A 15,681-nucleotide genomic window follows, 5' to 3' on the forward strand; every position below is an offset into this window, starting at 1 on the left:
TTTGGAACAAAGTGGCAAAGGAATGAATTTGCTATTTAAGTCAATAATGTAAGCTATCCGATAGGTTTACAATAATCTAAAGATATCTAGTCCCTATTTTGTCAGATATAACGTTGCTAACACAGCCCCCTTTCCTAAAACCGTGTAAAGTTCCCTCGATGAACTGCGGCAGCTATGACGTAGCCGAACTGGCTAATGAGATTGGTCTAGCGGCGAGGGTGAAACACGGGTAACCAATCTAGTCTTCAAAATCCAGGGCGTGCTAAACATACCTTTAAAAAATGTGTTGAGAGTAGAACAAATAGGCAAAGAAATGACTCTAAAGAAATTATTCGCCATGACTAGTACTTATAATTTAGACTCTCTTGAGCAGTATGGTTAATTTAGCTAATTTCGAAGTCGACTGAGGTCTGATAAAATTACGGTGTTGTATTTGCTCTATTCCTAACATAACTGCTGCCCACTGTGACGCTAGAAGAGCGTAGGCCTATTCGTATTTTGACTGTTGTCACTCCGTTGAGCCTGGCCAATCTTCTTTAAAGAGGCCATGAAACGAATTTCGGGTTGGGATGAATGATTTTAAATCGGAACTTTACTAATCGCATATCGTTTAGTCTGCCAAAAGAAAGAGGCTAGAAAGTCAGAAGCCAGCTTTTTGGTACGAACATTTGAAAATAAAGCGAACTATTTTGTACCTTCTTGCCTTCAAAAGCTCTCCGCCTTTTCACTATGATACATCCGCGATTCCAAGAGCGCGTCGCCGGCGCCAAACTGACGTCAGCAGAGCCCAGCTCACGCAGTGGACACGAGAACTGCGTCACTCGGATCGTCAACGGAAAGCGGCCTATACGCCAAGAAAGTGAGTGAGAGGAGGAAACCAGAGCGCGCGGGGACGTCAGAATGCCGAGCTCTGATTGGAAGGATTAGTGAGTAGGCCTAAAGCTAGCTACCTTTGTCTCTACTGCACTCGTCTAGAGCGTTCGAATGCGGGCGCCAAACGGCAGACGCCGGCGTTCCGCGTTCTAAAGCTTTCGACGAGTGGAGTGGAGACAAGGGCAGCAAGCTTTACGTCTACCAACTAACTCTTCCAATCACAGCGCGGCGTTCTGATGCCTCGGCTTTATCTCGTCTCCTCCTCTTCCTCGGTTTCTAGGTGCACAGAGAATTACAAGCACGGCTTGTCACTGGCGCAAGCACCTGCAGCCGTGAACGTAGCTTTGACAGGCTTGCAAATGCACGTGCTTGCCGCCCCCCCCCCCCCCCCCCCCCCCCGAGCAGAGATATGGCTGCCATCAGGAGCCAGGCTTGCAAGAACATGCACTCTAAGAAATGCTTGGGCGTTTAATTACCCCCAGACCCCTAAAGAGCAAAAGAGCAGATCACTGCTATCAACGAAATCAGCTCAGCGAATGACGAGGCTGAACGTCCGTTTAGACCTAAAAATTAATTTTGCGCTGTGGCATTACGCAGTGCAAATCGTCATGCTTGCATAGCGTGATGCCGCAGCGCAGACTTAATTTTCGGGTATAAACAGATGTTTCGTCTTATCATTCACTGAGCTGGTTTCGTAGACTGCAGAAATTGGCCCTTTGAATGTCTTGCGGGTAAGTTGACGCGCAGGCATTTTTAAGAGAGTTGCGTCGGATGCCGTTGGATTTGAATTGAACAGGAGTTCGATGGGTTAATGTAAAGGCAAACGATATATAAAGTGTGTGGAGAGTTCGACAGACATACAATATATTTCATGTCCCTTTAATAATCAAAAAGAGGAACGCGACCGTGCTTTTATCGGAACACTGCAAAACTTTTTATTTTCGCGGACCCATATTTCGCGAATCGGACACAGGGGTTATTATCACTGCCACGAAATTTAGCGAATTTTTTAATCCGCGGAGTTCGAGAAAATTAAGGGCTCGCGAACTTAAAAGATTTTACAGGAGCAGTTTTTATTCTTTCAGACTATAGTGAATACAAATAATATATATATACATATATCGGACGGATGGTGGAGGTACTGGGCAGCTATACACGAACTCATCTCTGTTACGTCACGGCGCGGTGGTGGCGCGTCGGACGCACTTCCGGTCCGGGCCTGTGGGCGGAAGTGCCCATGTGAGACGTGTATTCCTGCGTTGTTTTGAAAGGAACCAGACAAAAACCTGCCTTCTTGTCAACATGCTGCGACTCGGGCTGCACCAAAAGAGTCGAGAAAGGTTTGAAGGTCAGTTTTCTTGCGTTCTTACGTTGAAGGCCAGTTTCATGCTCCGGGAATCAGCACGCGCCACGTGAGATTTTTTTTTTTAATTTTTCCTACGTAGGCGTACGGCGTAGAGTAGGTTGGATATCACAAAGGGGGCGGCGTTTGGAGAAACGTTCGAATGGGTTTCTCAATCACGTCAATTTGCGTGGGCTATATTTGTCGTTGCGCCAGCCAGTCAACTGCGGGCGGGCTACGATTCGTTTGATTGCTGTTCTGAGTTTCGTTCTTACGTTCTGTCCTAAGTGGCTCAGCTGCTGCGCTTGGCGCTGGGTATCAATATATATCCGGGACTTACTGTTCCCTTCTCAGTATTTTGCGTAATGCAGGAGCGTCTTATACAATGGAGTTTTTTTTTATGATGCACTTTAGCTGCAATAAGACTAAGCTTTCTGCTGTAGTTGATATCTTTTTGACTGACAAAGTAGTTGGTGCTGTTCGTGGCGTATCGGTGAATGACTCATCTAACTTTACGTTTAGTGGAGTGTGATCAAAGTATGTTTCAAGCGACAAATATGGGGTTCTTGTGAAATATTCATTTCTTTTTATTCTGGAACTTTTTTATTCTGGAATATTTGCAGATTTTTAAACGTACTTTCTCACGTAGGAATGCAGCATTGCAGATAGAGTTTTATTTTGATACATTCAAAACAGATACTGTTGAAAAAATAAATAAATAACTAAACGAATTATTCACATTTATAAAAAAAAATAATAAAAAGCGGAATATTTTGACTTTTGTTTCGACTATTTTATTTATTTATTGCTACGCGCACTAGAGGGCACGCGGACACTTCTTTAAGGACATTTCTGGACGTATGTCCGTTCATAAAAACTGGAATCAGCATTTTTTGTTCATACAATTCCAGTGTTTACGAAAATCATAGTCCAGCCACTAGATTCAGTCGCGCATTTCTCAACTCGGAGATCTTTCGTCTTAGAAGTGTCAAATATACGGTGAGAAACAATGGGAGAGGAGGAGATAAGAACGACGCGCGCCTTGACGTCAGAAAGCCACGCTTTGATTCAAATGATTAGTGGATAGAAGCGAAGGTGTCTCTACCCCAACGCATCCAAGCAGTGAGTAGAAAACAAAAAAATTTAGCTTTTCGTCTATATCAACTAGTCATTCCAATCACCGCTCGGCATTCCGTCGTTCCTGCGCACGTTCTAATCTCCTGCTTTCCCTCCGTTTCCCATCCCTTATTTAAGCGTACGCGTGTTTCGTTTGCATCAAGCACCAACTAGCCAACAACAAGTCTGGGTGGACGACTAAGCTTACTTTGAATAAGCGGACGTGCGCTCAAGGCGGCGCCTAACCGCCCAATTCGACATTTATTGAAGCACGACGACTAAAACTGTTTCTCGTTGACGTTCAGAGTATCATTTTAGTCTTCGTGAGCACAATCATGCCGTCACTGGCACTCGTCCAATCTGTTCTCATTCAGGCTAAAAACAAAACAAAAAAATGATAGAGCCCACTCACAGCCAATGGAGAGCTTCGCGAACCCTTCGCTCTTAGCTTTTGTTTTGTTTTCAGCTGCGTTGCTATGGGAGCAAAATACATTCTTTGATCTCGCTCTAGTTACGCCGTGTAATGCGGGGGTGACACGACTACGCTCGCAGCCACGCATGGCAGCGTGATTGACTCACCGGACGAAAGTGTATCCCGGTTTTAGAGGGGTTGATACGAAGGTCTAGCTGTCTTACCACAACATTTAGAATATTGTTCCGGACATCTGCGGACGTGTTCGGGAGTGTACGGATGAGTGCCTGCATGCAAACGGCAATCCGTTTCAATAGGGCGACTGCTTGCACCACTTAGCGTGTTTTTTTTTTTTTTAATTTGGCAGTTAAATTCTTTCTAAATATAGAGGAAATTAACGATAAGCCATTGAACTCTGCGCCATATTTTGCAGAACTGGGGCCCTCGTTTGTGGTCTTACCGCTGAAATCTTAATTAGAAAGACGGGATTTAAGGGGGGGGGGGGGGGGTTATAGCGTTCAAATATGTTTTGGTGGCGCCCTCCTACGGTTACACTACGTGATGTCACTCCCAGGATGCCTTTCCTTGTCGTCACAGTATCTGCGTTACTGGCTACTTTCGACGACCACTTTGATGGTGTGTGTAACAAAACACGCTGGAAGCGCGGAGTTAACACATTCCTACACAAACACCGGCAAACCCTCAAATGACTGCCATTACAGTATTGATCGGCAGGTGAAAGCATGATTAATCTTTTCTATTAGGTCATACTACCCATTTGGGAAAGACGTAGCAATGTTAGGTCCTACGCTACGTGTTCCTTACCATGGGCTGTTACGTTCAGCTGGCCTATTCTATTATCGATATCCTTAGGTCGCGATATACGCATAATTTAGGTAGTCGCTAAATTTTAAGTGCTGCACTTGCGCAGCCGCAAGTCTTGCTCACCTTTTCCGGGTGTTACCCCGCTTACCTCTTTTTACTTGTGTTGAACTTTTCGGGGTATAAAAAAAAGCACAAACAGGAGAATGAAAAGCTAGGACGGCAATTGGATCAGAGGGAGTGTTTAATGAGAGGCAGACTAAGCTTGCGGGGGATTAAGAGAGATTCAGGTTTTCGCGAGACACTGCTGGAAAATAAATAGGAGCTAAAATAAATTCGGAGCTCGAGAAAAAGCACTGAAGGTGCGGTGAAGGTGACGCAGATGGGAAGAAAGTACATGAAGGCAGATCAATAAAGGCACGAGTATATAGAGTGCAAAGTGAAAGGCTTTCAGTCACATCGAAAAGTACCTACAGCGCATTACAAAAAAAAAAAAAAAAAGAAGAAAAACTCCAAGGAAAATGACTTCCTGCCTCGTAATTTGTTGTTGTGTTTCACCAGTAACATAAAGTTTTTCTTCTTTTTTTTTTTTTTTTTGTAATGCGCTGTAGGTACTTTTTTATTTCTACGGTTTAAACATTCCTCTCAAACTTGGTGAGTAACTTCATTGCATGTTCAGAGTTCGGGGCTTCTCGAGCCCTAGACTCTAAACGTCACCAAAAAAAAAAGTAGATTTTTTTTTTTTCATTTTTTTTTTTACGGTGCATACCATTTCTGGAATTTAAGTTCACATAAATTGGTGCTTATATACTTTATAACATGCAAATCTCAAATCTAAAAAAAAAAGTACTTTACTTTCTGAACGAAGTGGAAGTAGACTTAACATTCAAAAAAAGAAAACGCCCCGGGCACGCTACGTCACCATTCCCACTGACATCTGAACGAGATTCGCGCGCAACCTAATATGCGTCATAAATTTCCGGATATTTCCTCGGAGCCTAATGTAATTCACGCAAAACCATCGCTTCAATGCGAACGCGGCCGAACCAATTTTTCCGCATCCACATTGGGACCATTGTTTGCTTTATCTTTTTGCCCACGTGGCTCCTTCCTCCATAAGGTGGATGCGCTTTCTTATTTCCAGGATTTCCATCCCATGTCTGGATCGACGGGCATTCGGGCGAGTGCGCTTTCCGGGTCCCCATCCCCAATGCATGCGTATGCCTTAATCTGGAACTCTTCGGAAAATTAACGCTAACCGCAAGCTTTGGTTGTATCCTAAACGTAACCTTTTTTCTATGCCCTCTAAAAAACGTCTGTAAGTCTACTTTCACGCAAAACACTCGGAGAGTCAATCACCGCCACTTACGGAGGCAGCTCAGCGAATGACGATGCGGAAACATATGTTTAGACCAAACAACGCAGTCTGAGTTGTGATATTAAGCAATGCAAAACGTCACGCTTGCATTGCTTAATGTCACAACTCAGACCGCGTTTTTTGGTCTAAACATATGTTCCGGCATCGTCATCCGCTGAGCTGCCTCCATAAGTTGAGGTGATTGGCTCTCCGAGTCGTGTGCGTGAAAGTAGACGCACAGACTTTTTTTAGAGTGCACTTCATTTCACGATCCGTACCCAGACAACGCTACGAACCGATGAAGCCAATCGAGACGCTAAAAAAAAAAGAAAAAAAAAGCTGCACCGTCAATGCGCTCGTTGTCTTTGTAAGTGTTTTGCTATGGCCGACTTAACCAATCTGCCACAGCGACTGAGTCGTGATCCAGGGCTTTTGCATGTACGTGATTGGGTTAGCCGATAATAGAAAATGTGCAAAAACTACGAGCTCCGTCACGATGCACTTTTCGGGCTGCTTGATTGGCTCCATCGGAACATAGCCTTTATTGCGGTCGGAATTGATGGAAAACATAGTACAGTCCCTTTATTGTTAAAGCTACTTTTTTCTCCTTTTTTTATGAAACATTAGTTGGATTAAACGTCGAGTTCGCGACCTCAATTTGGGATCTCGAGACCGTCCAGAATTATTAACTCACTATGATTATTTCGGGTCATATCCTCGAGTTTTGGTTTAGAATAATTACAATTGCACCGCTAGCGTAACATCAAAATATATAAAAAAAATGTCTCCACTCCTATTCACTTCATTACATCGCCGCAGAATTCCTAGTATATCGGCGTTTTGCTCAAAATTTCCCATCTCGACACTATACTTAGAAATCTGCTGATAAACGCATTATCAATTCTTTCCGCACCTCTGGTTCACCGGCGTAGACGTGTCATTTTCTTAACATGATACATAATCGTGTTTGTATCACTTATTCCTAGTGTCGAATTAACTGAAGCATTCAACTGTATAATTTAGCAAAATGGACAATTGGGCGAGTTGGTAAGAGTTCATAATTACTTACAGCGCGACTGGGACAAGGACAGACAGAGGAGAAACACAGAAACACAGGACAAGCGCTGAACTAGCAACTGATTCTATTGAAAAGAAAAGACATGTGATGCTGCTGCTGCTCGTGCAGGCATGCCCCTCCGTGGCCCTGGCGCTTCTTCTTTCACTCAATGCGAAACCGGCCAAGTTATCCGAGATCCAAAAAGCCGATCTCGCTCTTCATCAAAGTCACTGTGGGCTGGCTCACGCACAAGATCCGGTTTTTGTTATGTGGTACGTCTCCATCATTTCTCGAGTTAGTTTGTGGTTGTGTCGGAACATCACTGTAGTCTTGTTGAACAGGGGTTGGCATCCGCAATCCCGGCAATGCATCGCGAGTTGCGTGTGAGCTGTTCCTTTCATAGAACTGTGGTGTTCTCGTAGTCTTATGTTGAGGCAACGCCCAGTTTGTCCTATGTAGGCACGCCCGCAGGAAAACGGAATGTTGTAGACCACACCTTCTATGCAGGCGACAAACTGCATTCCGTGTTTGATGCTGCAGCCGCTGTGAGACTTGGGATCGTTATTTCTCGCGCGTTTGTTGACTGCGGAGCACACAGAGCTGAGCTTGTGACGAGCGGAAAAGACAACATTCACGTTGTACCTTGAGGCGACTTTCTTGAGTCCGTGGGAAAGGCGATGGATGTACGGTATGACTGAGGTTTTCTTTTTCTCTCTCTGCTCGAGGTCACATTGCTCGATCGCGGGATCTGTTTTAAGGTGTTTCACAATTTTTTCGCAAGCTGAAGAAATGACCGAATTAGGATATCCCGAATTCAACGGCTCAAGGATTCGGCTCAACGGCTCAAGGATTCGGGATATCCTAATTCGGTCATTTCTTCAGCTTGCGAAAAAATTGTGAAACACCTTAAAACAGATCCCGCGATCGAGCAATGTGACCTCGAGCAGAGAGAGAAAAAGAAAACCTCAGTCATACCGTACATCCATCACCTTTCCCACGGACTCAAGAAAGTCGCCTCAAGGTACAACGTGAATGTTGTCTTTTCCGCTCGTCACAAGCTCAGCTCTGTGTGCTCCGCAGTCAACAAACGCGCGAGAAATAACGATCCAAGTCTCACAGCGGCTGCAGCATCAAACACGGAATGCAGTTTGTCGGCTGCATAGAAGGTGTGGTCTACAACATTCCGTTTTCCTGCGGGCGTGCCTACATAGGACAAACTGGGCGTTGCCTCAACATAAGACTACGAGAACACCACAGTTCTATGAAAGGAACAGCTCACACGCATCTCGCGATGCATTGCCGGGATTGCGGATGCCAACCCCTGTTCAACAAGACTACAGTGATGTTCCGACACAACCACAAACTAACTCGAGAAATGATGGAGACGTACCACATAACAAAAACCGGATCCTTGTGTGTGAGCCAGCCCACAGTGACTTTGATGAAGAGCGAGATCGGCTTTTTGGATCTCGGATAACTTGGCCGGTTTCGCATTGAGTGAAAGAAGAAGCGCCAGGGCCACGGAGGGGCATGCCTGCACGAGCAGCAGCAGCATCACATGTCTTTTCTTTTCAATAGAATCAGTTGCTAGTTCAGCGCTTGTCCTGTGTTTCTGTGTTTCTCCTCTGTCTGTCCTTGTCCCAGTCGCGCTGTAAGTAATTATGTATAATTTACATCCATTGTTCATTTTGTTCTTACTTTGTGGCGAACTATGTATTCAGTGTTGTTAACCTGCGGTATTTTCGGTGTTATTTATCGATTTTGTTTATTTATTTATTTATTTATTCTTAAATAAATAAATCAACAAAAATAATAAGGTTAATGAATAATAAATTACACAAATAAATAAATATACCGCACTTATGCGGATTATTGGGAGCAAACTCGGTTTTTCGACGAACGCTTCCTAAGAACATTACCGTAAGCTAAGTAAGTAGGTTTGGAGCATTAACACTTTAATGCCTTTAAAGAAAGCAGAAGTTCCATTTTGATTCAAGTCACGTTTTGAATGTAGGTACGACAAAGAAAGTTCAAATTTTTATTTGCATGTAGTTTTACTTGTGAGTCATAAAGCACAAGAACGAGCCTTGCGAACGAGGGTTATGAAAGAACAACAGGGCTACTTGTTGTCGCATGCCAATCCACGATACGCCAGCATGGTTTCATATATTTTATTGGAGCGTATCTCTACATGTTAGAAAATATATAGAGATTTTAATTGATTTTAGATATAACTAATTTAAAAATAATGAAATAAATGCATGCCGCATTGAAAAAAGGAAATAAAAGAAAGGTGAAACTCGGTAGAAATCACTTCAACATATTTTGGGCAGCTCTTTGTTCGCAAAATCGGACAAAGGTTACCTTTCAAATATTTCGATAGCATTGTGCATCCATGTACGTTTTTTGTTTCAAGAAGTTTCTTTGTACGTCTTATTTGAATGGAAGCTTAATGTCTATGTGCATTGGCCAGCAGAATCCTAATTAATAAACAGTTTTAGACGCAAACAAATATTCCTTAGTTCGTGAAATTTAGGGTTGTGTTAATTTTCACTTGTTCAGCTTATGTCACATAAAAACAAGGTAAGGACTTCTTTCCTCAAAACATTTTGCGTTAAAGAACCGCCATTATGTATTAAATTCTGTTTACTCTTTCTTGAAGTGCTCAGACGTATCTTCATAGACAAAATTTTCAAACAAATCATAAGTCTTAAGAAAAGAACAAATGACATACGCAGCGGCATAATTCTATTGACACCCACACTAACACTTCATTTGCAGCTATTTCAAGACTCCGATGATAAAACAAAACAAGATATTTAAGTGCTCACGAGTTTATACAACTACGCTGCTTGATAAGTCATCGAAAATCTGCGAGTATTGCCCAACTCAGAGGCTACTGCATGATTCACACTTAAAAAATACCCCAAAGTAAAAAATAAAGTGCGGAAAACTTTTGGCTGCTTTAAAATTTATAAAAGGCTTAACGTCGGTTCCCAGCTGGCTCAGTCCACGTGAACCGATAAGCAACGCGCTATAGGCTCCCACGTAAAGCTCTGCAGAAACACGGGCAACTGCCAACTGAGGTGTCCGGCGTCGATAGGGGATCGAGAGGCCATGTGCTAAGAATTGCTCTAGTCATGCATGGCTTACGCTTTCCCGCGTAGGAGGGGCTTTAATTCTGCGATGCTGAGCGTCAGGCCTTTCGTGTCTGCGATGGGGAAGAAAATAATTCCTGTGTACGAGGGGCGTCCATAGAGTTCATATTATTGTCAGGAAGAAATGATCAGTAATGAAACTCGGGTAGTAGTTCAGTCTTTCTTTACATATTAGCCACCCCAAGTTCATTTACTTTTGCCAGCGTTGGCAACCTTCCGGAGGACATGAGTATAGAACTTACTTTGAGTTTTCAGAAAACGCTCTTCTTCAGCTCGCGCTTGGTCGTCGTTCTTAGAATGCTTTGCACGCTGTTGAGTCTTCGTGCGAGAGAAGAGGAAGAAGAAAAAGGATGCAAAGAACGACTGCCCCTGGCATTGTTTTCCTTTAAAGAGAGAAAACGGAGCTGTGCACGTGCTTCGACGTTCCCGACGGATGCCATGTTTGTTTCGACGCCCTTGCGGCGTTCTGCCCTACTAAAGCACGCGATGGTCATACTGAGCCGGAACCAGAAAGACGCGTTCACGTGATGATGCGTCTATTGTTGTTATTTTTTTCAATCTTGGTGCCGATAATACGAACTTTAAGAATGCCACTCGTAGAGGTAACTGCATTTTTTTGTTCGCAACTTAATTAGAATGGCAGAAGAAAAAAAACTATATTTACTGCACACTACGATTGGCGAAAAAACGCTGCCAACTGCTGCTGGTAACGTGACAGATTGCTTCGCCATTATTGCCGAAATCTGCATTGCAAATGAAAATTATCACCAGTACATATAGAGCTCAAGTTACTGGTAGATTATACAAACTTTCGTATGATCACAAAAACAACTAACTTAAGTGTTGTTTCATCCGATGGTGAAATAGTTTTAAAAGCTGCGATGATCAATGATTGATCAAAGTATGTTTCTCGAACACTCCATGCCGTTCATGTTGCAGTTCCGGCATTTATTGCGAGACGAAGTCTAAGTCCATCGATCCAGCTTTGTTTCTTTCTTTCTTGTGTGCGGATATTGTATATGGATCGTTTCACATAGCTCTTGTCCAGCGCACTCTGCCTAGGTGGAATTTCAAAGGATATTTTTCAAAAATAAAATAGCTCTCGCAAAAAGTGTTCACAGAGAAGACAGCGTTCAGGTTTACTTAGTTTTAGCGCCAGTGTCCATCCGAAGTGCCTCCCGTCTTGGTCTTTCTTCGTATTATCGTATATTTGATTCTTTTCTTAGATCGTGTTCGGAGCAGAATTACTTTCTTTTTGATGCTGTTGGTTTTATTTTCACACTTTGGAAAGACTCAAGAGCAACGTCATATCCTCCTAAAGCTTTTCGTTTGCATTTTATTTAGTTATACGGTTTTTTTTTTTTTTTTTTGTCCGTGCTGAGGATGCTGTAGGTTCATCCAGTCGCCGAGTCATATTTGTAGTTAATAGACACCTCACGTCGATTTTCGCCTGAAGGAACGCATTAGGACAGAAGTGTTCTTTGTAAAGTAGGATTTTTCAAGCTCTGCCTCAGGTTACGAAATTGTTACTTGGGGACAACTGTGCTGCGGTTTCTGCGGACAAATTTGGTGTGATGAAACGGGACAGCGCTGTTTATAAAGTGTGATGGTTCGAGAGAACTGTAAACTATGAACGTATGACACACTTTTTTGTTGTTGTTGTAAATGTAAAGGTACGGAAGAAGAACCTTAGTTGTCATAGGGTTCGGGACAGAGAGAAGAGTTACCAGGAACGGCGAACGAATTGTATTAATGCATTAATGGTCGCTTTTTCCAAGTGTATAGCGAGTCAAAAAGATGGTACTTAACTGAATGCTTAAAGCACCCTAATGTGATGCGTTTACTTTTCTGAAAACCGCTCGGGAGAACCCATTTCTGCAGTCTACAGACTGGCGAATCGCGAAGCTGAAAGTATATGTTTAGGACTTCAACGAAATGCAGTCTGTGAGATAGCTCTGATCGTAACATAAGCACGTCCAACGCAACGTTCAGTTTTCTAGGGCAGACTGCCTCTCTTTGATATCAAGAAATTTACAGCTTCGTGTTGCGCCATGCTCCCTCTGTGGATTGAACTGATTGGTTTCCCCGAGTTATTTTCAGGAAGGTCAACGTGCCAGGTTCTTAGAGTGTAGACTGACGTGAGATCTAAAGCTTGATGCGCTGGTTGTAACTAAATGATGATAACCACTTGGCCGCCGCAGTCATCTTAGTTTTAGTTGGTTTCGAATCCCTACTGGGGCGTCCGAAATTCGTCAATTAGCGAAGAATTAAATGTTTGTGCAGTTGATACCTAGGTTGCAGGCCAGAACATCCTTAAGTGCGGCGCCAATCTTACTGGCATAGACGCCGAACTTAATACAAAGTATAAATGTACACTGAACGTTCAATACAAAGAAGCCGACGATGATGTGAAAACAATAAATAGAAATAAATGTTATGTAAAATTCGTAAAAGTTTTTTTTTCTTTTTTTTTCGAATTGCGGGAAAATTGGACAGAAGAAAAACATTGATTTGCGGCTTTTTCCAGCTTGGAGAGGCCCAAATTAGTCAATATTCAAAATAAACCGACTACAAGTTCAAACCCACAGGGTTCACATGTTATAAACACACCTGATCAGTCATTATGCATTGATTATGGCAACTTCTCAGAATCAGGTAGTATATATACTTCAGGGCATATGAAAGTTGAAAGATGTGTTGTCCCGTCCCCTGTTTTTACGTATATAACTCTTTCTAAACCTACATGAATATGTTGTTTGCGCTGCCTGAACATTGTAGCGATCTTTTTTTTTTCTTGTTTTCCCTTGCTTGTCAGTAAAAAAAAAGACGTTGGAAATTAATGTATTACAGACATTGCCTGGGTGTGTGTGTTGTCCACTTTTTTTGGTCCTAGTGTCCGGCGTTCAAGATGAAGAAAGTTCACCAACTCGCCTGCACCTTCTCTGTTACTTCAAGCAAAGAATGAAAGACGTTTACTATTATCTGTAATGCCAAACTAGAGCGCGGCTCTTGAGGAGAAGGCGGTAAAGGTACGGAGGGGAGGGTATGCCGTCCTCCTCCTCTGTACCCTCCCCTCCTCCGCTCCTCCTCATCCTCCTCCCCTCCTCCTCCTCCACCTTTCCACCTCCTCTCCTCCTGCCGCTATTTTTTTTATAATTGACGTGACACGATGTCGTGGCGTCATTTCCCCCGCGAAATTTAGCGGGGAAACTGAATTGGTATTGCGGTCACGTGACGTCCATTTCCTCGCTAAATTTAGCTGGGAAACCTAGCACGCTAAAGTTAGCGGGAAACCTTCCCGTTAAATTTAGGGTGAAAAGTTTTCCGCTAAATGTAACAGGGAAAGTTCCCCGCTAAATTTCGCAAAAATATTGTCCCACTAAGTTTAGCGGGAACATTTTCCCACTATATTTAGCGGGGAAACGTCCCATAAAGCAAAGGGTGGTTACGCCGATGCCAACGCCGCTCAACCCTAGAACGGCCGCCTAAAAGCTGCGCTCTAAAAAGTGTTTCTTTTTTTTTTTATTATACCACAAAGCTACGAATTTATGTTCGTATTCCAATATTCTCATTTTTACATTTTCTTAATGTTCCAATTTACATAGACTTTATTTGAAGCTATTACTGTAGTGCTAGTTTCATTTAGTCAATATTAAATACGACTTGTTTAAATGTGCCTTCCTGGCTCTAAGATCTAACACAAAGTTTTAACTGCAACATCAATGCCCTTTCCAAGTTGATGCCTGCCTACAGCTTCGTAAATTGTTGATGCAGTGTGCCACACGGAATCATCAAAATACTGAAACAAGCAAACTTTTACTAAATATTGCAACGTCAGCTCTAACTAAAACTACCACGAGCCCTGCTTTAAGTACAGGTTATAAAATGTTAGACGTTGTATATTTCATTAGAAACTGATGAACGAGCTAAAGAAAAAGCCCTTAGCCGTCTATTGTTTAATGAGACAAACATACAGTTTGATTCGTTACTTTTTTTTCTGCCTTCAAGTAGTTTTTCGGAAGGTTTTTGCTCCAGTATAATTATACTTTATAAAAAGTACTCGACACCACGTTGCATGCAATGAACCATTGAGGCGATGTACTTTCTTCCGGTAGTTTCAAAAGGAGACCCAAAACCCGTTACAGGATTGGGCTCGCGCTTCTTTATAAAATGTTTGTATATGTGTTTAAGATACTGCTGCAAATTATACACTTTAATAATGCTTAGGGTCAAATTGCTTACAAAATTGTTTCAGGGTTGTTCGGTGTTCGGGTAGAACGAACAGTTGTATGCCTTGAAAAAAAAAAAAAGAACACATTAAAAACTTTATAATTTTACAAGAAAGTACACAAATTGCAGTCTCCGCGTATTCAGTTTTGCTTTCCTTTTGTGAACTTTAAAATACCCATTCATTGCTGACCTAATGTCGCCATGCCGCACGCGCCCGCGCTACGACGGACTATAAATGCGCCTTTAGCTCTTTCTAAACCTAGATCTTGTATAAAGATAGCTGTAAACACCTACATCGAGTCTGCCTTACACTATCTTGCTGCTCGCGCTGACATCGATACCCACGGTGCACCGCTTTTATCTTTGATGAGACTTCATCTAATGCTAGTTTTAGATTTCTCGTTTGCAGTGTTTTATCTCTTGTCTTATGTGACAATATGCTCAGATCCAACGGAGAATCACTGTAAACGGTTGTAGGAGTATCTTGTTTAGCTGGACAACCATTTCAGAAAGATTAAGATAGCCATTCGTGAAGTTGCTGGAAAACGAAAAGAACGCAGAGGAATAGATATAGAATTTTTTGCATCGAAACAAAAATGATTAGGCACTGAGGCACTCTTCTCAATTTAATATAGTAGAGGCTAAAACTAAGGCAATCATTTAACGCAGTAAACTAAATCTGTGTGTGTCTTTGAAAACCAAGTGTTTTTCTTCTCTTGCTTTAAAAAGTGATAGCCGTTTGTATAATTTTGTTTTCATCATATAAAAAAAAAACTAGGGCGAGACATCTTCGCTATATAACAATGGACCAGTGTTATAAGTTTTAACAAAGAAATAACTGCTTCGAAAAGAAGCAAAAAAGCTTTGGCGGAAAAGCCAGTTGCGCCGGTCAATCCTAGTTTCATGTTGCACCACTGGCACTGACTGCATAAAAGAGACCGGTAGTCGGTAAGTGCCCATAGAAATCGACAGCTCCATCTCTTCAACTGAGCTAGAATCAATGTTCCATCTTCCGTATAATTATTCTCGGCTGCTTCCAATTAAAGCAATTTCTCAAATCACTGCTTTACTCTGAAATCGCCCTTCACTTTATTCCTGGAATCTTCTTTGCGCAAATATTTCTTCAGCTCTTTATTCTTCCTTCTCTTGCTCTACATCCCTATTGGAAAACCCCAATATAAACAGCGTATTATGGATATTGGTAAACAATATCTTCTTATTGTATTGCAATACAATATAGACAGTGTATTGGAAAACATTACATTTATTGTATTGTATTACAATAAGGATTTGTTATGGGATTCCAATATCCAT

This window comes from Ixodes scapularis, unplaced genomic scaffold (assembly GCF_016920785.2).
Source record: "Ixodes scapularis isolate PalLabHiFi unplaced genomic scaffold, ASM1692078v2 PGA_scaffold5__190_contigs__length_132052651, whole genome shotgun sequence".
NCBI lineage: Eukaryota > Metazoa > Arthropoda > Arachnida > Ixodida > Ixodidae > Ixodes > Ixodes scapularis.